At 35.0% G+C, this 25977-nt stretch overlaps 1 protein-coding gene across 3 annotated transcripts in view; it reads left to right on the top strand.

Annotated features, from left to right (window-relative positions):
• RFX7 (regulatory factor X7) overlaps window positions 1-25977 on the top strand; it is a 133622-nt gene that overhangs the window by 59864 nt on the left and 47781 nt on the right. Inside the window, exon 3 of one of the 3 annotated variants that reach the window (XM_042988798.1) lies at window positions 16794-16832. The exons of the other annotated variants lie outside the window; for them this stretch is intronic. The gene's annotated coding sequence lies outside the window, so the exon portion shown is untranslated. The remainder of the gene's footprint in view (window positions 1-16793; window positions 16833-25977) is intronic. 3 annotated transcript variants of the gene reach the window in all.

A 25977-nucleotide genomic window follows, 5' to 3' on the forward strand; every position in this document is an offset into this window, starting at 1 on the left:
CTTTATCTTTTACCATATGTATCGATATCCAGTTGTTCCAGCGCCATTTATTGAAAAGTCCACCCTTTCCCAGTCACCTCCTATGTCAAAAATAATCATGTGTGTGTCCTTTTCTATCCTCTTTTTTCCCATCCATTGCTTTATCTTTCCTTATGATGTCACCACACTGTCTTTTTTGTGGTAGCTTTGTAGAAAGGCTTGATATCAGGTAATATAATGGTTGACATTGATTTTAGCATTTCCATGGAAATTTAGAATAGATTTGTCAATTTCTTTCTTTCTTTTTTTTTTTTTTTAATTTATTCATTTTTGAGAGACAGAGACAGAGCACAAGCAGGGGAGGGGCAGAGAGAGAGGGAGACAGAGATTCTGAAGCAGGTTCCAGGCTCCCTGCTCTCAGTACAGAGCCCAATATGGGGCTCTAACTCAAGAACCATGAGATCATGACCTGAGCTGAAGTCAGATGCAAAAAAAAAGAAAAAACGTAAGTCGACTGGGATTTTTGATTGGGATTACAGTGAATTTATAGATCAATTTGGGGTCAGTTGACATCTTAACAACAAGTCTTTTAATCCTTGAGCGTGGTATATCTTTATATTAGTTGGTTCTTCTATAATTTTTCTCAACAGTGTTTTGTAGTTTTCTATGTATAGGGTTTATATTATTTATGCTTAACTTAGACCTAAATATTTTAATACTTTGGATGCTATCATGAATGGTATTTAAAAATGTTTGTTATATAATGTTTTATTGCTAATATTTGTGTAGACCTTGTAGTCTGAAAACATACTAAGTTTATATATTATATTCAGAGGCTTATATGGAGAATCCTTTGGATTTTCTACCTACTTAATCAAATTGTCCATAAATAAAGACATTTCATTCATATTATTTTTTTAAATGTTTATATATTTTTGAGAGAGAGAGAGAGAGAGACAGAGTGCACGTGGGGGAGGAGCACATATAGAAGGAGACACAGAATCCCAAGCAGGCTCCAGGCTCCAAGCTGTCAGCACAGAGCCCAATGCCAGGCTTGAACTCATAGACCGTGAGATCATGACCTGAGCCAAAGCCAGACGCTTAACTGACTTAGCCACCCAGGCACCCCAGGATGTTTCATTTTAAACATCTATTTATTCTTATTCACCTTATTGCTCTGCTAGGACCTCCAGGACAACATTAAATAGAATGGTGAGAGTAAATTCCCTTTCCTTGTTCCTAGTTTTAGAAGAAAACCATTCATTCATTCACTTTATCATATGATGTTAATACTACTTTTTTTCATGGATGCTCTTTTCAAGCTGAGAATGTTCCCTTCTGTTCCTGTTTTTCTAAGAGTTTTTTTTTTTTATCAAATGCATGTTTTATTTTATCAAATGCTTTTTCAGCACTCATCAAAATAATCACAAGATAATTCTCCTTTCTTTATTCTGTTAACATGGTGATTTTATATATTACTACATCAGATTTGCCATTTTGTTAAAGAGTACTGTCTGTATTAATTAGGGCTTTGGAAATACTATTTTCTTGTAAAATCTTTTTCTGTTTTTGGTATCTGGGTAATGTTGACTTCATATAATGAGTTTGGAAATGCTGTTCTCCATTTTCTGAAGCAATCTATTTAAAATTATTATTTCTTTAAGTGTTTCATAGATTTTACTAATAAAACTGTGGGAAAGGTATTAGTTACAAACTTAGTTTCTTTTATTATTACAGGGCTATTCTTCTGTTTATTCTTGATACAGTTTTAGTATTTTAGTCTTTGAAGGAATTTGTTCATTTCTACTATATTACTGAATTGTTCATGTAGTGTTGCTTATAATGTTCCCTTATTATCCTTTATTGTCTGTAGAATCTGTAGCAGTTATCTCTGATTCCTGATAAGGGCCCTTTATATCTTCTTTTTTTCTGGATCAGTTTAGGTAGAGGTTTAATAATTTTATTGGTCTTTTCACATGAATTGAGTTTTGGCTTTATTGATTTTTCTCTTTTTGTCAGTTTTCTATTTTGTTTCTCTTCTAGTAAGTATTATTTCTTTCTTTCTGCTTACCTCTGTTTTAAATTATTCCTATTTTTCTAGCTCCTTAATATGGAAACTTGAAACATTTTTTCTTTTCTGTTGTAAGCTAAAGTGCTGTAAATTGTCCTATAAGCACTGGTTTAGCTGTATCCCATATTATGTTATGTTTTCATTATCAATTTTTTTTATATTTCCATTCTCATTTATTCTTATACCCATGGGACACTTAGATATATCTTGATCAGTTCCTAGATAATTGAGTATTTATCAACACTTTTGTTATATATCTTAGTGGATAAATTCAGATGATTCGTTCCACAATCCAAAAATATTCATATAAAAATGATTACAGTAGTGTAATATAAAGTAATAAAGAAAATACAAAATATAAGGAAAAATAAGCAAATTAACCTCTAGTTAACTTTAAAAACCTTTGTGGCTGGTGTGAAGGAGACAAGAGAGAGGAGGGTTATTGTGTAGGATAGCTTTCACTATCAGTAACAGAATCACTGCCATCTTTTGGCTCAATGGAATCTTTTTCTTTTTGTACAACTTTAACAAGGAACCTATCCAATGACCTACAATGAAGCAAAGCATTCCTAAGGTTACTCTTGTGTGGAAAAGCAAAGGACTGTCCATAGGTGCTTTGACATGACAAAAAATACACTAGTGCCAATTGTGGGCACCTTGCAGTGTTCTGAAAAATTACTGACCTGCAAACACCGCAGCCTGAGACCAAGCATCCGAGCATGGGAGACAATCACCCACAATCCCACAGCGAGTGAGAGAGAAAGAGAGAGCCATCCGCTCAGTTGTGATCATGTGACATTGGGCATCATGTAGTACTCGTATTGCAAGACATCGCTTGTTTATCAAATGTTTGCTCATTTTGCAGAACACTCGCAGAACAAGTTACTCGCAATCCAAAGTTTCACTGTGTATTCAACTATCATTGGATGGAATGTTCTTAATCTAACACTTAGGTCCAGTTGGTTGTTTTTTTTTTTTTTTTCAAGATATAGGGATCCTTTTCTTCCCCCCTTATTTCAGTTACAGAGAGGGATACTAAAATGTCTCTCTTGTGATGGTTAGTATTTTTTTCCTCTGTGATCCTGGCAGATTTTGCTTCATGTATTGAAGCTATTATTGGACATAAATATGTAGAAGTATTATGTCTTCTTTGTAAATTGGTTCTTTTATTATTATGATGTTTCCATTTTTATCTCTGATAATATTTTTGCTTTGAAGTCTGCTTTGTCTGCATAATCTTCCCCTCTTATAATTGGTGTTTGCTTGTAAGACATACCTTTTTCGACCCTTTTTTTACTCTTAAGCATTATAGGTCTTTATGGTCAAAGTGTGTTGTTGCTGTTGATGACATCATATACTTGTATCATTCTTACCCAGTCTGACAAGCTTTATCTTGTTACTGCTTACTTGTATGGTTGAGTGTACACATAAGATTTTGCATTTATTTTCTTGTAGGTCTACTGTTAGTTCTCCTAGTTTTAGTTTATCTGAAAAAAAAATCCTTTAATTGCCCTTCATTTCAAAGGACACTTCTTTGAATAAAGAATTCTAGTTTTTCTTTCATCATTTTAGCAGTGGTGATTCACTGTCTTCTGGCTTGCACAGTTTCCATTGGGAAGTTTGTAGTTATTCTTGTTTCCCTGTATGTAATACATTCTTTTTTATTCTCCTTTAATATCTTGTAAGATTGTTTATTAGTGGTTTTCAGCGGTGCTACTATAATAGCCTTAGTATGATTTTCTCTGTTTTTGTCTTGCTTTTTGTTCATTGAGCTCCTCAAATGTGTGAGTTTATATTTTTCACCAATTTTCAAAAAAATTCCTAGCCATTGAAATATTCTTCATTGCCCCTTCCATCCTGGAACTCAAAATAGGTCACAAAGGCTATGCTTAGTTTTTTTGTTTTTCTCTTTTTGCTTCATTTTGGATAGGTTATATTTCTTTATTATCACATTCACTAATATTTTCTGCTGATGTGTCTAATCTGCTTTAAATCCCATTGAGTGAATTATTATCTGTTTTAGATCTTGAATTTTTCAGGTCTAGAAATTCTACTTGGGTATTTTGTTTTGTTTTATTGTCCATTTCTCTTCTTATTAAACCCTTGGGCATATTTATAATACTTTCTTTTAAGTCCTTGTTTGCTAATTATATTATCTCTAAGTCTGTTTTATTTACTGATTTTTTGTTTATTGCAGTTATGGGTCATGTTTTCTTCTTTGCGTATCTAATTATTTTTAATTTAGTATTTATTTGTTTGTTTATAGTGTGTGGGTTTTGTTCTCTTCCTTTAAAGTGTATTAAAGCTTTCTTTGGCCAGGAACTAAATTACTTGTAGGATAGTTTGATCCTTTGCTGTGTTTAAGCTTTGTTGGGGCAAATCTATAATGGCATTTATGTTAGAATTTAGCTTTTATACTAAAATATAATTTCTGGTGTCTATACTGCATTCCTTGGGTGTTCACTGAGATCTCTCAATTCTGTCTAATCAGAATTTGAACATGTCATAGACAAATACAGTTCCCTGGTGATTCTGTACCCAGCTTCATGGAGTTTTTCTGTACTCATACAGTTTAATATTCAGCAGTAGATTCCAAATCTGCATGATTTGTGTAGATTTTGAAGTGATTTCATATCTTCCTTTTGGTAGTTTGCTTTCTCAAACAGTGATCTGTGTCACTTTAGTGTATCAGTACTTGGCCATGTTCTGCTTGATTTCCCCCTCCTTGTACCATTTCACAAGTTGCCTTCAGATGGAATTATCTTATTTGTGTCTTTTCTCTCAGATGTAACAGTTCTATGCTAAAACAGTTGTTGGGTATGTTTTGTTTAGGTTTTTAGTTGGTGAAGCTGGGAAAGGTGCTCCGGTGTCAGGTACTCCTGTGTGGCCACATTCATAAGTCCATTAATAGATATTTTAAAGATTCAGTAAAATGTACAGGTCCCTTCAACCCCCTTCATTTCCTAGTGAGCTGTCATCTACTCTTCTCCACAAAAACTGTTTCAAACTTTTAAACTAAAGTTCCCAAACTCATTTCTTCTCTTACTGTCAGCAGATGATCTCACCTCCGACTTTTCTGAGAAAATAAGAGGACACAATGAAAGTATTCCACAAAATTAACACTGTTTCTTATCCCCAACTCACTAGTTGCTCACTTCTGTACCTATTGTATCCCTTCTCTTTTCTCCTAATAGTAGAACTATCTTTCTGCCTTTCTGAAAGTTGATCTCTGTCTAGGCTCTGATCCCATACCTTCCTATCTCAGAATTCCTTTATTCTCTTCTCCTGGTTTTTTTTTTTTTTTTCTTTCTCATTTTCAACTAGCCTTTTTCTGTTAAAAGTTAAATGGTTAATCTTTTCTCATCTATTAAAAAAAATCCTTCTTGAAATTCACAACCGTTCTCTAGCTACCATGTCTTCCTTCTTTCTTTTGAAATCCATTCTCATGCCTCACCCACTCTTCAACTCCAGCAACAAGTCTTCCAGTAACCACTTCTCTGACACCTGTGTTTACCAAGAAGACCATGAATGGTCGGTCTCTTATTGCTAAATATAATGGTCTCAGTCCCTAATTTCACCACCCTTTTTCACTTGACTGTTGATCATTCCCTAACCTTCCTCATTTAGTACGTTCCTATTCTTTTCATTCCTTAGATACCACACTATCTTGGTTTTCCTGCTACATCTTAGGCTGTTCCTCTCCAGTTTCCTTCAAGAGCCTCTAGTACATGTCTACCTGAATTGTCTGCATTCTGTCTGTATTTGCCCATGATGATTTCATCTACTTTGATGGTTTCAATTAATGTCAGTATGGCGATGTCTGCTAATTATACATCCCCACCTTAAGGTCTAGATTTCATCTATCCATCAAGTTTACCAGAATGTCCCATAGTTACTTCAAACTCCTCTTTTCCAGAACCAATCTCATTGTATCATACCCCAATTCTGAACCTACCTGTATTAGTTTCTTATTGCTGCTACGACAAATTACCATAAACTTAGTGGCATAAAACAAAACAAATTTATTACAGTTCTGTAGGTTAGCAGTCTGACACGCCTCACTAGGATAAAATGAAAGTAGCATCAGGGCTGTGTTCCTTTTGAAAGCTGTAGGGGAGAATCTGTTTCCTTGCCTTTTTTAGCTTTTAATGGCTGTGTCTTCAAAGCCAGTAGTGGCTGCTCAAGTCTGTCTTACACTGCATTACTTTGTGTGTTCTCTTTTTGTGTGTTCAGAGTTCCCTCAGGCTCCCTCTTATCTGAACACTTGTGATTACATTGGGCCTACTGTATAATCCAGGATAATCTCTCCATCTCAAGGTCCTTAATCACATCTACAAAGTCCCTTTTGCCATGGAAGGTAACAGATTTACTGTTTTCCTGGAAAGAGAAGATTAGGACATGAACATTCTTTGTACCATATTGTCTTAGTGGATGTACTCATTCATCCATCCTAAAAACCTGGTAGTCATTCTTCATTCTTATCCTCAGTGTACCTCATATCTGGTCAATCACCAAGTCCTATCAATTCTGCCTCCTTAATTGATCCATTTTTGTCCGTCCCTATTGCTGCTGCATTAATCCAGGTTGCCATACTTGTTAGAAATACTGCAGCTATTTCTCTGCTTCTAGACTCTTCACTTTCATTCTGTCCTCTGCAGCACCATTATAATCAGCTTTATAAAATGTGCATCTGTTATTTTATACCCTTGCTTCACACCTCTCACCAGATCCCCATTATTCTTTGTTAAGTCATGGGAGACCTTTCATACTCACGTCTTACTTCTCTTGTTTAACCTTACCTTTTTTCACTCCCTCCACAGGCTCTCATTAAGGCATAGCGAACAGTTGTGAAATAAGAGAATATATACTCTCTAGAATAGTGCTGTCCATTAAAACATGGCTAAGGAACACTTAAAATGTGGCTAGTGTGACTGAAGAACTGAATTTTTATTCCATTTAAGTTAATTTCAAGTGAAATAGCTACATGTGACTAGTGGCAACCAGTTTGCATTGTGCAGGCCTGGTTCTCAGGCCTCGTTGTGCAGCAATGGTTCTCAACCAGAGGCATTTTTGCCCCCTATTGGACATTTGACAGTATCTAGAGACAGTTTTGATTTTCAACAGAATGTGCGACCAGCATCAAGGAGGTGGAAGACAAGGCTGTTCAAACATTCTACAAAACACTAGACATCACCCTGTAACATACTTATCAGCCCAAAATTGTTAGTAATGTTAAAGTTGAAAAAACTCTGGTCTAGACCATCTCTTCTTCTTCTTCTTTTTCTTTTTCTTATGTTTTAAGATTCTTAGGTATCACTCCTTCTGGAATACCATCTGTGATTTCTTAGGTCTGAGTTTGATACATCTGTGTCCCATATTATCCTGTGTTTTAATTACCTTTCTTGGTATTATGTAGTCATCTCTATGATAATTATAATAAGCGTTTTTATTTGTTCTTAGCTTCTCAAGTGTAGGAATATATTCATTATAATATGGGCAAAGGCATATGACAATGATCAATGCATATTTGTTAGGTATATGAATGAGCATAAACTAATCAATTATTAAACATTGCAATTTAGAATATAAAGAAGGTTGCCACCTTCATTTTAGGCATTTTAGAGACCTTAAACTTGCTAAGATATTCGAATTTATTTTTTGGAATTACTTCACAGTTTGCCAGTAAGAACAGAAACTTATTTCATTGTTTTGGAGGAAAAGAACATTTTTTCTTTTTCTGACATTTTCCCTTTTTTCTTGTTCTACTCTACTTACATATACCCCTTCCTTTCCTACTCTCCTGTTAGGAGATAACCATCCTGAGCCACCACCACTCTCCTTTACAGAGTACAGATGGGGAACTAAAACTTTACTGCATAGATGCAGGAAGGACGCAAGCAAATGAAGTGGAACTAACAAGCCAGAAACTAAGGAAACTGTTTAGCAGTATAGCAGAATGGCTCAGAGCCGAGGCTATAGAATGAAACAGACATGAGTTTGAATCCTTGCCCCAGCCAATATTACCATTACTGTTTGAATTTGGACAATTTTAACCTAAATCAGTTTTGTAACAAAGGACATAATAACAGTACCTATCGCAGAGTTGTTGTGAATATTAAATGAGATAATTAGTATAAATACAGTGCCTGGCACATAATAAGCACACATGGCAGCTTTAGTTGACGGTGTTATATGTGTAAATTGATAATATGGATCTAATTGACTTAAATTACCATAAATTTGTTTTTAGAAGTCTAAACATTAGTTAAAGACACATGTTCATCATCACAGAACATACCGTTTAAAAATGAATGCTGCCCATATGGAAACACTGAGAGGAGAGCATTGAATCCCTGAAACCTCGTGAATGGAAGATGGAAAAGGTTGGGAATCTCCTGGCTAAAGCCTTCTGAGAAGCCAGAAGGTGCATATTGTAGAACAGATGCCGGTGTCAACACTCCATACTCTCTCTTCCTCCAGGCCTTTGTAGATGCTATTTCCTCTGCCAGCTGTGCCCTTCTCAGGTTTTTTTTCACTTGGATAACTCCTGCCCCTTCTTTTGGACTCGGTTCAGAAACCTTTTCAGAAAGTTTTGTTCATCTACTAAGAATGAATTCAGCTGCAGATAACAGAAAACCCTATTGGTGGCTTACAGAAATAAGAGTTTGTGTTATCTAACAAGTCCAAAATTAGGCATTCTAGAGTGGTGCAGTAACTCAACAATGCCACCAGAGTCCTAGGTGTTTTGTTTTTTTTGTTTTTTTGCTGTGTCATCTTTTGTTCCAGTCACATCATTGATGGCTGCTGCACTTATCTGCCTTTGTCCAAATGGTGAGGCAGGAAGGGAGGAAAGGCAAAAGAGCTTTCTTCTAGAGACGTTCTGTCTTTATTTTAGGATACTTTACTTCCCTTCTGAAAACCCACTTCAGAAACTTCAGACTCCAGAGTAATGTCATTTGGGTACTCCTAGCTGTAAGGGAAACTAGAACATGGAGGATTTTTTTTTTCTAGCCTCTATATGAAAGGAAGACAAAGAAGAAAATGGTTAGCAATTTATGTATATATGTACATATATACTAGTTCAACCTATCTGCATTACCTTCTCATTTAAGAGCCCCTGCTTTCATGCACCCTATAAAACACTCTGTACTCCTCTTAAAGCTCTTACCACATAGTATGCTAATCACCAGATTAATTTGTTTTCTTCTCCAAAAATAAGCTTTGGAAGTAAAGACTATTTCTTATGGTCTTTATATCCCTAGTGCTTAGCACAGTGTCTAGTACATGGAATATATTCAGTAAACATTTGCTGAATGATTATTCACAAACAATAATTATCAAAAAGAATGTATAATATGCATATAATATCCCCAAACAGAGTTTCTTTGTATTTCTTATTGTTTTTGTTGTTAGCGTTTATTGAGTATGTATTACCATATGCCAGATGAGTACTTTACATGTTTTATCACTCTGTCTTCTTAATTTGCCTATGAGGTTAATCTTGTTTTCATCTTCATTTTATAGACAAGGAAGCTCAGACAGGTTAAGTAATTTATCCAAGGTCATAAAACTTGATAATTGGTAGAATTAGGTTTTTAATCTAGGTAATCTGACCCCAGAACCCAGGCTTTTAAAAACTGTGATACACTATATCATTTTTTAAAAATATCTGAAACATGAGTTTGTGAATTTTTTGAAATTCTGTTTCTTATTATAATCAAGAATTATTTCTCAAAATATTAATCAAGAATTATTTTTGAAAATAATTTCCAACTTTAAATCTGAAATAAAAAATTAAAATCTGATTTTATTATTTTACTGAATTTTAGTAATCAGTAATTCTAAATGCAATTTAGTTTTTTGCATGCAGGTTGCTTGAATGCGTTTTAAAGAAATAACATTCTCTCTAAAACAAAATAGCTAAAATTATTCTAATTAATGAAATCAATTATAATTGCAAAGACTATACCACTGTGAAATCTAGAAGTGAAAAATTTTAAATTGTATCTATGCTAGTTTTAAAGCCTAGCATTTTGCCTGTTTATCAGTAAAGACAAATGAAAATATTTGTAGTGGTATAATTGTGAATAAAATTTTTTTGTTAATGTTTTAATGCTTTTGCAATTAAAGCATTTGGTTTTTACTTAATTTTAATGATAGCCAATATATCTTAAACTAAATTTCTCATGAGTTATAACACTTTTAGATCTATAATGTCGTTATACATTTGTAAAGTTGATCCAGTTACATTTTTTTTTTTAATGTTTATTCATTTTTTGAGAGAGAGAGTGCAAGGAGGGTAGGGGCAGAGAGAAAGAGGGAGACACAGAATTCAAAGCAGGCCCCAGGCTCCAAGCTGTCAGTACAAAGCCTGATGTGGGGCTCGAACCCACAAACTGCAAGATAATAACCTGAACTGAAGTTGGAGACTTAACCAACTGAGACACCCAGGCATCCCCCAGTTACATTTTTTATAACCAATTTAATAGTAGAGACTAAATCTTATCCTTGCCATACCTAGTACCGGAAGATTAGCTAGACCCCAGCAGAATTTGAAAGCTGCTCAGTCCATATTGCTTAGTCCTCTTGCCTTAGTTTAGTTAAATGAACTACCTGACAGCTGTAGGAAGGCCTGAAATGTGAGAGAAATAACCATGAGTGTAATTGGTATAGGAAAAGCCTGTTTTGGTTAGAGTCCATCACAGCGAGTTGGGGAATAACAGTTCATGTTTGCCAAAATATGGTCCTTGGAAGAATAGTCCCATAGAATGTTAAAATATTATGCAAAAAGTTTGAAAAGTCAAAAATGTTTCATGAACTTTGGATTAAAAAATATCTTAAAAGCTGTTAATATGGTGTTACATGTCATGAATCTTAAGTACTCAGTGTGTTCTATACGTTTTTCCCCTCATAAGACTTATCATGAAAACGGTTTCCTAGGCCACACTGTTTAGGAAATGATTGGTAAAATCTGTAGAGCAAGTTTCCAGAATAGAGAGAGAGAAATTATTTCCCGTATGTTATCATTCGGAACTACCAGGATATTGAGAACTTCCTACTTACGTTACTGTGTTTTAGGTGTTTGCACCACCAGGAAGCAGTGTTTCCAGCAGTTCTAATGTTCAGGTTCCCTAAATGATTAGTCCTGCTTTGAAATTATTAGAACTAATAATGGTTAAGGGGGCGGGCAGGGGAAAGACTATATGTTTTGGATCCTGTTAGGAAAGGCTAATGTAAATATTAAATAACATTCAGTTTGTCAGGAAATCAGTCGGAAGCACCAAGAAAAATATATGTCTCATGGATTAGGCAGTTCAACAGCAATCCTAGTAAGAATATAAATGTAAGATTAGACAACATTTGCTTACCTTTTTTCTCATTAGTTGGAAAGATAAAGGCTTAAAACCAAGAATAAGGGAGGGTATTTTAAACCATTTGAGTCCATATTTTAAACCTCTCAGGAGGAGTATGCTGCCTGACTTCTAGGGCTCTCTAACGGACTAACTGACCAATATTGCAAAAGGACTCAAAACAAAAAACAAAAAAAAAAAAACTGTTTTACAGAACTGTGGTATAAATCCTGGGATAGGGTTTATTCATATGAAAGTTGACCAAAAGAGGACTTTGTAGGATTATCATTAAGAGGGAGAAGTGGTAAGTGACACAGAATTGCCAGAAGACTATTCCTTTTAGAGGGTTGGAGAGACCTGAAACTGGGTGACAAATGCCATCATTTAGACCATTCAAGTAGTGAGGCAGGTTCCCTCCAGAGGAGAGCTCTCAGGAGGGTCCTCTTGCAAGGGAGTACAATAGAAAACTTGAAAAAGTGAACTTGTGATGAATCTGTATTAAGTGTGTCCTAGGTTCTGAATATTGATTCATTAATCCTTTAAAGACTGTGTCTCCCACTCCCACTAGAATAGCGTTTGTCCTCCCTAAGGAAATGAACAAAAATTAAAAGACTAAACTATGTTTTAAAAAACTTTATCTCTTGAGACGCCTGGGTGGCTCAGGCAGTTGACTTCGGCTCAGGTCATGATCTCGCAGTTCATGAGTTTGAGCCCCACATTGGGCTCTGTGCTGACAGCTCAGAACCTGGAGCCTGCTTCTGATTCTGTGTCTCCCTCTCTCTCTGTCTGTCTCAAAAATAAATAAACATTAAATAAACATTGCACTCTGTCTCTCTCAAAAATAAATAAACATTAAAAAAATTAAAAAATAAATAAAAAACTTCACCTTTTTAGTGAGCACCAAAGCCTTTAGTGAGCACCAAAGGTTGTTTTCAGGTAAAGCAACCAACTTTCTGGGCACATATGAGTTGTCCATTACAAAATCTAAAACCTAAAAATAGAATCACAAAAAAGGCACCAAATACCCCATCTGAAAAATCCTGTTTAGCATAGTAGTAAGTTCATTAGAACAGGCAAGGAGAAAGCCGAGCAAGAAGTCTGTCTGTGGGAAGTTTGTTCATTTATCAGATATCAGAGATCCCTATGTGGAAGTTCAGCAGTACCTGGATCCTCTCCAGGGTTGTATTTGGAGCACTGCAATAGAGGATATTTCCCTGGCTATTCTAGTATCATTTCATCTTGGCTTATAGCATCTTTTTATTACGGCTTTCTCTGAATCTAAGTACATTCCTGGATTTTAAAACATATGCTAACTCAGATATGGACTGGATGGTAATAACAAGCAGGTCTTTCCAGCAAATCAAGCTTCTTGGTGCTTATGGCCCTGGAAGGAATCAGCACTTAACCCTGTAGACCAGAGGAACTAATCTAGAGAACCACAGGCTAGATCTGTTCCACAGAGGTGTTTTGTTTGGCCCACGTTGACATTTTTTAAATTTCATATTGGTTACCACATTTCAAAATTGGGAGAGTTCACAGAAAAAAAATTGTGTGTTTGGTTTCTCTTGAAAACTCAGGGCACTAAGTCCTTACTTCCATATGACAACAGTTACTAGGTTTCGGTAGCAGTTATCCCTTTCAAACATGATCTGTACTCTCCAGTCTTCTCAGTTCCCATCAGGCTTTTGTTCCTTAGCATAAATACATTTCTTCCCTATAGTCTGTTTTTAATCATTTGCGTTACCTGCCTGGCATTTGAATTTGTGACCTCTGTGTTAGATTCTTTTGGGGCAAGGTTCTTCAGAGAGTCATTCTTTACAGGGTTGAGGGAGCCATAATGATATGTATGAGGACAGACAGAAGACAGCCTCTCTTTTTGTCTCTTAGTAATGTGGGCTCTCTTTACTGTCAGTTCTTGCAACATTACAACAGCTAGTCAATAGAAATCAAAAGTAGGGTAGAACAAAGAATTATGGTGGCTCTTTTGAGAGTCTTTCCCATTGGTTAGCCATTGTGCGAAACATTTTCATGTCTTATTTCCCACTGAAACTTTCCCTGACCACTCTACTTTAAATTGTATCCCTTTCCAAAACTTTTTCTTCATAGCATTTATCATAAACATGTAACATTTGTTTCATTTTTGAATTTTGTTGATTGTCAGGGTGCCTGGGTAGTTCAGTTGGTTAAGCATCCGACTCTTGATTTTGGCTCAGGCTGTGTGTGATCTTGTGGTCTGTGGGTTCGAGTCCTACTTTGGGCTCTGAGCTGTCAGATGCTTGGGTTGCTTTCTCTGCCTCTCTCTCTCTCTCTCTCTCTCTCTCTCTCTCTGCCTCTCTCAAAAATGAATAAACTTTAAAAATAAATAAATCAGTTTTGTTGATTGTCTCTCCCTTTGTATTAAAATTTAAGGTCATGCCTAAAGCATAGTAGACACTCAGTGCTGGATGAATGAATGAATGTTCTCATTTAATTTTTAAACTTTTCAAGTCTATCCCATGGTTAATGTCTTTGGTTGGAAGCCAGTTATTTGAGTGTGCCTATTGCTGAAATGAGTGGGCAGGAACTAAAAGATGTATGCAACATGAGAATGTAGTATATCTGCTCCTTGAAAACCAAACTAATGCTGTTAGAGTGGGACTAAGACAGACGGTACTCTGCTGGACATAATTTTCAATAACTTGCCCAAGGAACAATTTTTAAAGAAGAGGCATATGGGGGTGTCTGGGTGGCTCAGTTGGTTAAGCATCTGACTTCGGTTCAGGTCATGATCTCACGGTTCATGAGTTTGAGCTCCACATTGGGCTCTGTGCTGACAGCACAGAGCGTGAAGCCTGCTTTGGATTCTGTGTCTCCCTCCCTCTCTGCCCCTCTCCTGCTCATGCTCTCTCTCTCTCAAAAATAAATAAACATTTTAAAGAAGAAGAAGAAGAAGAAGAAGAAGAAGAAGAAGAAAAGGAGGTACTTGTCCTCTCCTGCCCTCCAGAGGTGTTTAATACGTCATTGAGGGGGCATGTATGAGGTCAATAGAACTGGAAGGCTTCCTTCCTCCTTTCCCTCCTTTACAGGAGAAATCATGCTTTCTGACCCCACCTCCTTTCTGTGATGAATGCTAAATGGTGAATGAATGCTAAATGGTGACCAAGGTCAATTTACTAACCCAGACTTGATAGAAACAAAACACTTTGTTTGCAGTATCTAATTAAAATACATTGTAGCTTGAAAAAGGCTCATTGTTATGGGGTTTATCTTGCGATGTGACCCCAGGGTTACTGTTAGTAAGTAAATACCTATTTCAGAATCTGACTTTTTCCTTTCAGTCACTTGGTAAAGAAATGGGTAACTTTCAAAAGAAAGCATTTTTGTGTAGAATTTACTGGGGCAGGGTAGAAGACTTAACAAAAGGGCCAGATTTAAATAGCTGGTTTTGTTTTTTGAGTATCATAAAGAAATAAATCTGTACAAGGCCAAGCCATTTAGAGGATATTGAACCTTTTATTTTATTTTATTTTTTTACATTAATCATGAGTTACTTTATCCTCTCTTTGTACGGGAGGACAATATAGTCATAATGTGGTTTTTTTTTTTTTTTTTCCTCCTGTTAAGGACTCAAGTGGACCAAATTGCCAGTAAGGCCCAAATCATGAGTTCTAGTAATTCTTCTCTTTCGTAATTGTTAAGAATGCCCTAACCATTGTCAGCTAGTTTTCAAATTCATTTTATTGTCACAAAGAAAAATAGGAAAGAATAATAGCTATCTCTCACCATTACCTGAAAGAAACACAATTTTATTACTATCTCTATATTTATAACAATGGCATAACACAACAAAAGCATAGTCTCATAGCAAACAAATGAATTGTTATAGGATTCTAGTTTTTCTGTCTTTGCATTTTCAGTCATTTCAAACTTGCAGAAAAGTAAACTAAGGAAAAAAAAGGAAAGTTTATTAGAAACAGAGATAGCAATTACAGAACTGAATTTTCATCTCTATGGCCTACACTTTTGCTGAGGCTGTAGCTTTAAAATCTTGAAGAATCAACTAGAAATCCATTTTAGGGGGAACATAATAACTGCGCTCTTGGGGACCATTCTTTCTTCCCATGCTGAAAAAATTAAAAACAAAGTGACTAGAAAGACCTAAACTTTATCCTTCTTGTTAGTCCCACCCCCCCAACCCCAACCATTGGTAGAACCCTGGGGTCTTTTTGTAAGGGATGCAGAAATGTTGATAATAACCTTTGCCTCACCTAAGTGATCCAGAGAAGTACTAAATGATCATCCCATGTTGATCACTTGTTTGTAGAATTTAACTGTGGGTAACTAGTGCCCTCCTCTGAGTCCTGTATCGAAGGGGCCCAAATCTATCAATTTATGTGCCCTCTGCCTGTTTGAACCCTAGGACCTACTATATGAATATTTTAGCAATATGTCCTTGTCTCAGATTTTGTTTAATCTTTGGTCATCTGGGCACTTATGTAGCCATGACACTTGCTACCATGTTATTCATTATTATCAGTTTCAGAGTTGCAGCTTCCTTCTTTATTATTAAACCCTTAAAACACACACATACAAAAACCAGTATATTTTAAAGTACATTCATTAAAATGATCACTGTTAGATACAGTTAGATGTTTGGATGTCCTTGGCAATGTCTTTAACTTTTTTTTTTTTTTTTCATGATTTAATCTGTTTCCAATTTTATGTGCAGAACTTTCCTAACCTATGACACAGTATCTACTCAGAAATACCTTACTTACCCACTTGGAGTATGAATTTTCTGGTGCTTACCTTGCAGCCCTTCAGGGCTTCTTGATGTGGGAAGTTCTCTAGGTTTGATGGTAGTTGAGGCAATCTGAAGGGGGGTTTTGTTCATTAGTTTGTTTTCAGATGGCCATGGATTCTTTAATTCACCCAGTAGAATTAGAAGAAAGTAAGAAATTTTGGGTTTTGCTGGAGTTTGCTTGTCAGCCTTGCTTTACTTTTTCTAAGCTGTCCCTTAGTAATTGATGTCTTTCAAATGAACTCAGGTCACATTCCTTATCTCAGAGCAAAATATTTTAAACAGAAATTTAAACCATTTTCATTTTATATCTAAATCAGTAAATTTACAAATAGAGTAAATTCTCACAATAATACAAATATAATAAAAATTACTCTTCCCATTTGATTTATATTTTCTAGGACTGAGAATAGAAAAATAATTTCATCTTACATTGTTTGTAGCAGGTAGCTCAAAAGAAGATCACATCCCGTCCCCATGCCCACTATGGTTCTATCATAGCAAGTTAGGAAACTGAAAATTAAGAATTCTAAGCAACAAGGATTGAAAAATAAGAGTCCTCATACCTTGACCTTTTTCTCTGTCTTCCTTATTCAATCCTGTGGGAGGACAGCTTTCACAACTGCTCGGGCCTGAGAGAATATAATATCAGGTATGTGATTGTTTCCATCAATTAAAAAAAGCTATAAAAAAAGCTTCTACTTTCCCCCTTTTAGTCCTTCTGTCAGTGATGCTGGTGAAGAGGACTTTTAGTTCTGTGCTCTTGAATTAGTGTCACCTGAGGGGAAGAAATTGGATTTTTTTTTTTTTTTACATTTTGTTTTGTTTTTTGCTTTTTTGTTCAAAAAATTAAAGGCAAATTCAAGCATGATTATCCTATCAGTGTATATATTTTCCCTCCATACATGATTAACTGAAGAAACAGTCAAGCTGGAGAATTTAGGTTTCTGGATTTTAAGCTGACTGTGCTAAATATAAATTGAAATTGAAACTTTTTAAAAAGACCTTTTTCTGATACCAGTTTGAAAAGTAAAAATTAAAGAATAATTATGGACATGATACCCTGGTTGGTCATCTTCCACCAGAACTCAGTCATTGTCAACCTAGCCAGTTCTTTGAAGGGTATTTATACATCTCAATGGAAGAATTTCTTCTTCTGGAAATAAAGATGATCCTCAGATGTCATTTCACCATCAAGGATCTACCTGAAAACTTCTCAATTAAGCCTTTAATTGTTATGCTCTTTTAAGCATCAGCCCTTTCCCAGTTCTATGACCTTATTAAAACAAAACAAAACTCTGAATAACACCTGAGAGGGAAGTCTCATAACAAGAAACACATCACTATAGAGAATTGATTTCAAACTGGAGAAATTCCTTTTTTTTTAACATGAAATTATAGAGCAAACCTGATTCAAGATGCTCCCTAAAAACAGGAGCAGATCTCTCCATTCAGACTACCTTATAACTATATCCATGATAGTAAATACTGGGAACATATTTCTTTTCCATCTGCTGAAAGGGCTTCAAGTTCTGGTAATCAGACGTTTGAAATTCTACCTGGTTCTCAGTAATCCGTCCTGTATGTATTGGTTTTAGAGGCAGTTTAGAGGCAGATGTGCTGAGCATATAAGCAGAAACACTAAAAATAAACTCAGTTTTTGAATTATAGAATATTTTTTCAAGTCTTTTTAATTACAGGAGACAAGTGGAACGTTACACATTTTGTTCCAAGTCCAACCTAGGAAAAGCTTTTATTTCTGACCTATTCTGCTTAAATTGATTCCTCTCTGTCTAGTACTAGCACAGTTGTTGTCAGAAGTAATTTCTAATTTCTATTTCATCTTGATGGTTTAGGAAGGAATAGTATCAACTCTCTTCTGCATTTACCCAGCAGAAAGTCAGCACTGGCAGAACATGGTCTTTAATAACTTATGGGCAAATGTGTCGCTTACATATAAAATCTAGGAGCCTTGCTCTTACGATGTACCTCCCAAGTTAGTGGAGGTCACCAAGCTAAATAATTCCTAAATTTCTTAAGATATCTTGCTTTTTGAAATAAAAGATTATGTACTTTTTGATAGAATTTGAATAATAAATTCTTCCAGCAAAATCTTTTAAGCAATTAAATTAATTCAGAATAATATTTGTATAATAATAATAATATCTATTATAAATATATTTTATAAACTGCTTTTAATCCTCACAGAAATTTTATGAGCATTTTATACAGATTACTCAGCTTGAACAGCTTGCCTAATATCACAAAGCTAATGAGTGCAAATCTGGAATTTGGCTCTAAGCCTTCTAATTCTATATTCTACACCTTACTACTCTATCTCACTGCTTTAGATAAATTGAACTTGAAGGGTCAGTCTATCAAGCTCACGTAGCAGCTGCTGCTTTCATTTATAACATATAATATAGGTCATATTCATATTATTTATCAATAGGAAATGTGCCTCTTAAACTCAGATTTATAAAAGCTCTATCAAAGATGCTTTATTACTATATTAATCAGCTACTGGATGATATTTTTATATGAAAGGTCTCTGTGACACAAGTTCAAGAACAATCAGTGAATCACACATTTTGCTATATTACTCTTAAAGATAAATTGTTTTTTTCTAAATTAAATTCCACCTCAGAAAAAGGTGTTTTTAAGTGCTAAAAGTAAAAATTGCATCCCTTTTTAAACTTGTGAATAGACAAGAATCCCATAGTAAATGGAGCATGAAAACTAAGGGAATCGGTGAATTATTCAATAAATTATACTGAACATTTAGCTATCCTTGTGGGAAAATTGTAATTAGAACCGTACTTTATATGAGAAAAATAAATCCCGGGGGAATTAAAGACTTAAATGTGAAAAACAAAACTTTAAAAAGAAAATGAGGGATATCTTTATGACATTGGGACAGGGAAGGATCTTAAAACAAGACACAAAAAGCACAGGTTATCAATGAAAAGATTGATATATTTGACTTCCTGGAAATTAAAAACTTCTCTGCATCAAAGACTCGAAAAACAAAATGAAAAGACAAGCTACAACTAGGAAAATGTAATAGCAGCACTTATAGCCAATGGCGGATTAGTACATGGACTATGACAAATATCCTCATTTTTAAATGTTCTTCAACTGTGGTTCTTTCGATAAGATTCTCTAACTAGCAGTATCAGCATCACTGAACTGAATGTATTAGAAATCAGGATTCTCTGGCCCCCACTCAAGACCTACTGAATCAGAAACTCTGGAGTTTTTAACAGGCTCTCCAGGTGGTTCTGATGCATGCTAAAATTTGATATCAATTATATTAGAGTAAACTCAAATGATAAAAAAATATGAAAAGATCCTCAGTCTCACCTTCAATCAGAAAATGTAAGACAGTGAAATACTTTTTCATACCCATAAGAGTAGCTAACATTTAAATCTTAAGCTTTAGCAGAGATATAGAAAAATTGTAGCTTTGGTGCTGAAAATATAAATTGGCACAACAGTTTTAGGGGAGCAATTTGGAAATGCCCAATAAAGTTGAAGATATGCACCCTTTATGGCCAGGTATTTCTACTTTTAAGTATGTACCATAGAAAAAGCTCTTACACAAAGATACAGCAGTCACAAATAAAGGATTTTTATTGTAGCACTATTTGAAATAGTGAAACTTTATAACTGTCTGTCAGTAAATAAATGAACAAATTGGTTTTTTTTATCCATGTAGTTGTTGTATAATCTGTTTAAAAGTGAAAGAATTTTGGAGCAAATGTGGCAAAAAGTTAGCGTCTTTTAAATATGACTAGTGATGCATATGTACCTGCTTCCTGTATGTTGTTTGAAATACTGTATAATTTTAAATTAAAAAAAAAAACTAAATGGGATATTAAAGTATTAGAAGGATTCCCATCTGGCTCTGTCTTATCTTTCAGGATTCTGCTTCAAAAGGTGATTGACTTTGGGCAAACCAGAATCTTCAGTCTAGTTGAGGGGGAAGGTGTAACTAGACACTGAAAATCATTTTTTGAATAGTAAATGCAAAAAAGCAGTAAGTGCAAATTAATTGGGTATAAATTCTTGAATAATCGCTGTGGCCCAAAGTAGAGGGACAAAGGCATGTATTACAGGATCATGTGTCCCAAATTATTACAGTTGAATTTTTAACTAGTTTTTTGTTTGTTTTTGTTTGTTTTTTTTTTTAGAAATAAAAGTTAAGTGGAAGAGAACATGAAGGCTGTATCTTCTAAAGTGGTGCTTCTCAACCTTTTTTTTTTTTTAGCTTATATCTCATTTTGATAAATATAAATATCTTATATCCATGATTAATTTAATTTGAAATTTCACAATAAGTTAAATGCCATTTTAAAAATGACTGAGTAAAAGATTTTGTGATTACAGAAAGGAATCCTTTCCCCCTCCTCACATTTTTATCTACATATAGGAAAGGGATCTTCAGTTCTTTCAAAAGTGCTAGAAGGAAAAGTCTAACTTTCTATATTACTCAAGATGGGCTAGTCTGTGCTGCCATAACAAAGTATGCCTAAAATACCAGTGGCATAACTGCAAAAATTTACTTTCATTCACATTATATGTACAGCACAAATCATTGAAGGTCCTTGCTCCACGTGGTCCCTTGGGAACCCACATTGAGACACTGCATCTTACAGTTTCACCAGTGAAATACATGGCTTCCAAGGTTCACAAAGGGAAGAAAAGAACAGAGTTGACACATTGATTCTTAATTATGTCAGCTGAGAAATGAAATAATCATTTCTGCTCAGTTCATGGCTGCAAAGGAAGCTGAGAAGTGTAGGTGAGCAAGTGGAATGTTTGATGAGCACTGTCTCTATCCCTTGTTCTCTTTACCACTTTACTTGCACCTCATAGAAGGAATTAGATAGCTCCATGCTACTAGTTCCTGGTGCGAATGAATATTCTTTATCAGCCAAAGCTTCAGAAGGGAAGGGGATTGAATGTAGGACTTGAATACCAAACTCCACCTTGAACCTCCAAAAGTAACTTGATTTTGTATATCTTACATTTATACCTATTTTCACCCTCTGGATCACATGATATCAAACTGAATGCTGAATCTGATTGTTTGCTACAGGCTCTTCTGTTCAGGATGTGAAAGATCAAAGCACTAACTAGGTCATGTGCAAAATTAAGTTTAAAGTGGTTTCCTGGAAGGTTTTTGACATCTAAATCAAACTTTAGTTCAAAGATTTCCTTTTGTATGTCTTCATACAAAGATTGAAATGTGTGAGAGAGAGGTCGTCATAAGCTTTCAGAAGAAACCTTCAATCACAATAGTAGGAAATTATCACCATGGTTCATTCAACCAACTAGATAATATTTGAGGTAAACTTGAAATCCTTTTCAATAATTTTGCTTTGAGACTTAACTTCTTCAATTAAAGAAAATGAAAACTTTAAAGCCTACGGAATAAGGATGTTGATGTTTGTTATTTGAAGTTTAAAGTCAAGTATTCAGATATATCTGTCAAATATGTCAAGCTCTTGAAAATTGTAATTTTTTTATTGCCCTAAAATACACAGCACAAAAAATTTACATGTAGTGATACTTAGTTTTTAAGTTTGAGAGAGGAGAGAGAGAGAGAGAGAGAGAGAGAGTGCTCGTGCATGCGCAGGAGGGGCAGAGAGAGACACAGAGAGAATCCCAAGTAGGCTCTGTGCTATCAGCATGGAGTCTGACGTGGGGCTCGACCCCATGAACCGTGAGATCATGACCTGAGCTGAAATCAAGAGTCGGACACTTAACCAACTGAGCCACTCAGGTGCCCCTGTGATACTTACTTAGTATATTCACAATATTGCATAACCACCACCTCTATCTAGTTCCAAAACATTTTCATCACCCCAAAAGGAAACCCATGAAGCAATCAGTTCTCATACTCCCCCAGTTGCCACTAATCTTTCTCTGTGGAATTGCCTATTCTAGATATTTCATAGAGGTACAATCATATGTGGCCTTTTGTGTCTGGCTTCTTTCACTTAGCATAATGTGTTCAGGGTTCATCCATGTTGCAGCATGTATCAGTACTTCATTCTTTTTCAGGCTAAATTTAAAAATTACAGCTTTTAAAAGTTTCGGCAGTTGGTCTTTTTTCTAATGTTCTAAAAATGGAGCAACTTTGTTCTTCATTTCATAAATCCAGCCAAACGTACTTCTTTTTGACAACCAACAAATCTCAACGTGGGACAGAAAAACATGTTTCTTGACATTTAAATGTTCACAAAGCATAGCAAATAATCTGATGTTTAACATATTTGCAACATATTTTTGCCTTGATTATCAAGCAAGGCTAAGTCTTCTACACCACTAGTCATTGTTTTGGAAGCCAATGATTATCTTTAAGTGACACATTATATCTGAAGCCAAAAATTTTCATGGTGAACTCAGCCTTGCTAGACCTGAATGCCATCACTACACACTTGAGTCATTTGTTCCCGTTTGCTTCACAGAATTTTGATATCAGGTTTAGCAAATTCTCCATATTTTTTCTTCTATGTGTTGAGTCCCGCATAATAGATGAAATAGGAATCAGTAGTTAACTTTTCGTTGTTTTAAAGACAAAAAAAAACCAAAATAGGACAGTGAGGTTGATCTTTTTCAAAAATATTTTTCTGACTTCTGTCTTTAAATCCCTTCTTTGGCACTTTCTCCTAATTCGGATTATCTTCTGAATTCCTTCTGGAATTTCTCCTCTTTTCTGGAATTTCTTCTCTTTTTTCCTCTAGTATATGTTAAATTTGCAAATTATAGAATCCAAGGTTTCTCAAGCTCTATGAAGTTTTTTTTATTCTTAGTCATCAAAAATGATATTTTTTCCTTTTCTTATTGAGGTATAATTAATGTGACATGATATTAGATTCAGGTGTACAATATAATGAGTCCTCATTTGTATATATTGCAAAATAAGTAAGACCAGTTGACACACAGTAAGTCCATTTGACATTCATCATCATTCGTAGCTACAAAAAAATATTTTTTGGTAAGAACTTTCAAGATCGACTCACTAAGCCATGTTCAAATATGTGATACAGTAGTATTTTTTAAAGATTTTATTTATAAGTAATCTCTACACCCAGTGTGGGGCTTGAACTCACAACCTGATATCAGGAGTCACACACTCTACTGACTGAGCCAGCCAGGCACCCCTATAATACATTAGTATTAATTTTTGTCACCATTCTGCACATTGCATCCCCATGACTTTCTCATTTTATGACTCGAAGTGTGTTCCTTTTGACTCCCTTCACCCATTTTGCCCATGCCCTGCCACCTGCCTCAGGCTATTACCAATCTATCTCTATCCATGAGCTTGGGGTTTTTTTTGGTTTTATTTGTTTATTGTTCAGATTTCACATATAAATGAGATCATATGTTATATACCTTTTTCTGTCTGACTTATTTCACTTAGTATAATGCCTTCAAGGTCCATCCATGTTATCATAAACTTATGGCAAGATTTCATTATTTTTTATGGCTGAATAGTATTCTGTTTTATACACACACATATACTGCATTTTCTTTATCCAAAAATGATGATTTGTACTACATTTTCTCAGGCTTTGCACATAATAAGGTTTTTTGGTAACATAACCTACTTTGGATTTAATATGATAAGGATTGTTGAGATTAACTGGGTGATGTTAATAATACTCAACAGAAAGTATTTTAGGAACTATTTTTAAGTTTATTTATTTTGAGAGAGAGGGAAAGACAGAATTCCAAACAGGCTCCATGCTGTCAGTGCAAAGCCTGATGCAGGGCTCGAACTCACTAACCATGAGAGATCATGACCTAAGCCAAAATCAAGATGCTCAACTGGGTGAGCCAGCAAGGTGCCCCTAGTTTTGTATGTTTTTAGTAATGACAAATCTTTGTAAGTTCCTTAAGAACAAGGAGTGTTGCGTTGTTCATATGTGTATTTCTAGTCTTTGTAGGTTCACTGTAAGTTTGTAATTACTGTAAATCATTTGTGAAACATGGAAGAAAATAAAATTGATGAATGAGTAAATGAATCCTCCTTTATTGTTAAAAGACAGACAACTGAAGACTTAGACTAATGTAGGGGCAGAGAAAATAAAGAGACTTGGAAGAATGTGTGGGAAAGACTTAAGAGGACTAAATAAAGGATCAAAGTGGAGAGCATGACAAGGAATAAAATTAAGCATGCTCCAAAACTGAATTCTGGGGATCTGGAGAAAAGAAAGTGTTAAGTAACAGTTGGGAAGAAAATGTCTATTTGTGTTTTGGTTTTTCCTTTGTTGAGAGGAGAGTTATACATGGTATTGTTGATAAATATATTAGGTATTAGAGTGAGAGCTAATTGCAAAAATTCCCATAAAACAGTAGAATGAAAAATATGTAGATTTTTGTGGATGAATTCTAGGATTAAACTGTTTTATAGATAAATCCTGGTGAGACTAAGAATAGGCTAAGTTATATCATTTTAAGCTTTTTTAAAATTGGATATGTGTTTAAGCTGTGCTTTATTAGGTAAGAATAAATTCTGTTACCAGGAGTACCAATTAATTATTTGTCCACATTTTCAATTGCAATGGACTTCTTTTAGGCTACCAAAATTTCACTGTATTATTTTTGTAACAGAGTTTGTGGCACATTTAAAGCTACTTTTGGCAAACTGAGCTGCGAAAGAAAGTTCTACAGTCCTCTGTATAGCAGAAATTATTTTTAAGGGTAGGTTTAGAGACAAAATGATGTAGTTGCAGAATAGCTACAGCTTATCTTACAGGTAGGTTCTCCAAATAGCAGCCATGGTTGCAGCGCTGTGAATAATTAAATCTGCATTGTATGGAAAGGTTTGTTGGTAGTACTTCAGTATTTTTAAACTTCATTTCTGCCCCTGTATGAGAGTATCATCATCAGTCACATGTTGTAGGTTTTTGAGAATTAGAAAAGGATCATAGAAGTCCTGTCATCCGTCTCACAGTTGTAAGGAAAATTTGCCGGAGCACTGAAGCTTCATAGCCAGTTAAATGGTTAAGTTAAGACTAACGAATGAATATTCTTTTGACTTCTAGTCTAGACCTTTCCTCTAATACTATTTTGTCTAAGCATTGATTTTATTTATACCTAGAATGTAAGAATTAATAGGAAATTACCATTTTCTTTTAGTAACTTTTTATGTGAGATATATTTATCAAACAACTTATCTATTATTTTACTGATAAGAAAAAAGCCTTAATTTTTTCTTTGGCAGGTGACTCATCTAGTTTAAATTTAAACAGTCAATATGTTTTTAATTGTTATTATTTTTATTGAAGTGTAGTTGACTCACAATGTTGCATTTGTTTCAGGCGTACAACATAGTGATTTGACAAGTCTATATGTTACACTACGCTCACAAGTGTAGCTACCATTTGTCACCATACAATACTATTAAAATGCCATTGACTATATTCCCTATGCTATACCTTTCATCCCTGTGGTTTATTAATTCCATAACTGGAAGCCTGTACTTCCAGTCCCCTTCACTCGTTTTGCTCATCCCCCTACCTCCTCCCTTCTAGCAGCCACCAGTTTGTTCTCGGTATTTATGGGTCTGTTTCTGCTCATTTTTGTTTGTTTTATTTTTTAGATTCCACATATGAGTGAAATCACATGGTATTTATCTTTCTCTGACTTATTTCACTTAGCTTAATACCTTCTAGTTCCATCCATGTTGTCACAAATGGCAAGATCTCATTCTTTTTTATAGCTGAGTAATATTCGTGTGTGTGTGTGTGTGTGTGTGTGTGTGTGTGTACACACACACA

Source organism: Panthera tigris, chromosome B3 (assembly GCF_018350195.1).
Source record: "Panthera tigris isolate Pti1 chromosome B3, P.tigris_Pti1_mat1.1, whole genome shotgun sequence".
In the NCBI taxonomy this organism is placed as follows: domain Eukaryota; kingdom Metazoa; phylum Chordata; class Mammalia; order Carnivora; family Felidae; genus Panthera; species Panthera tigris.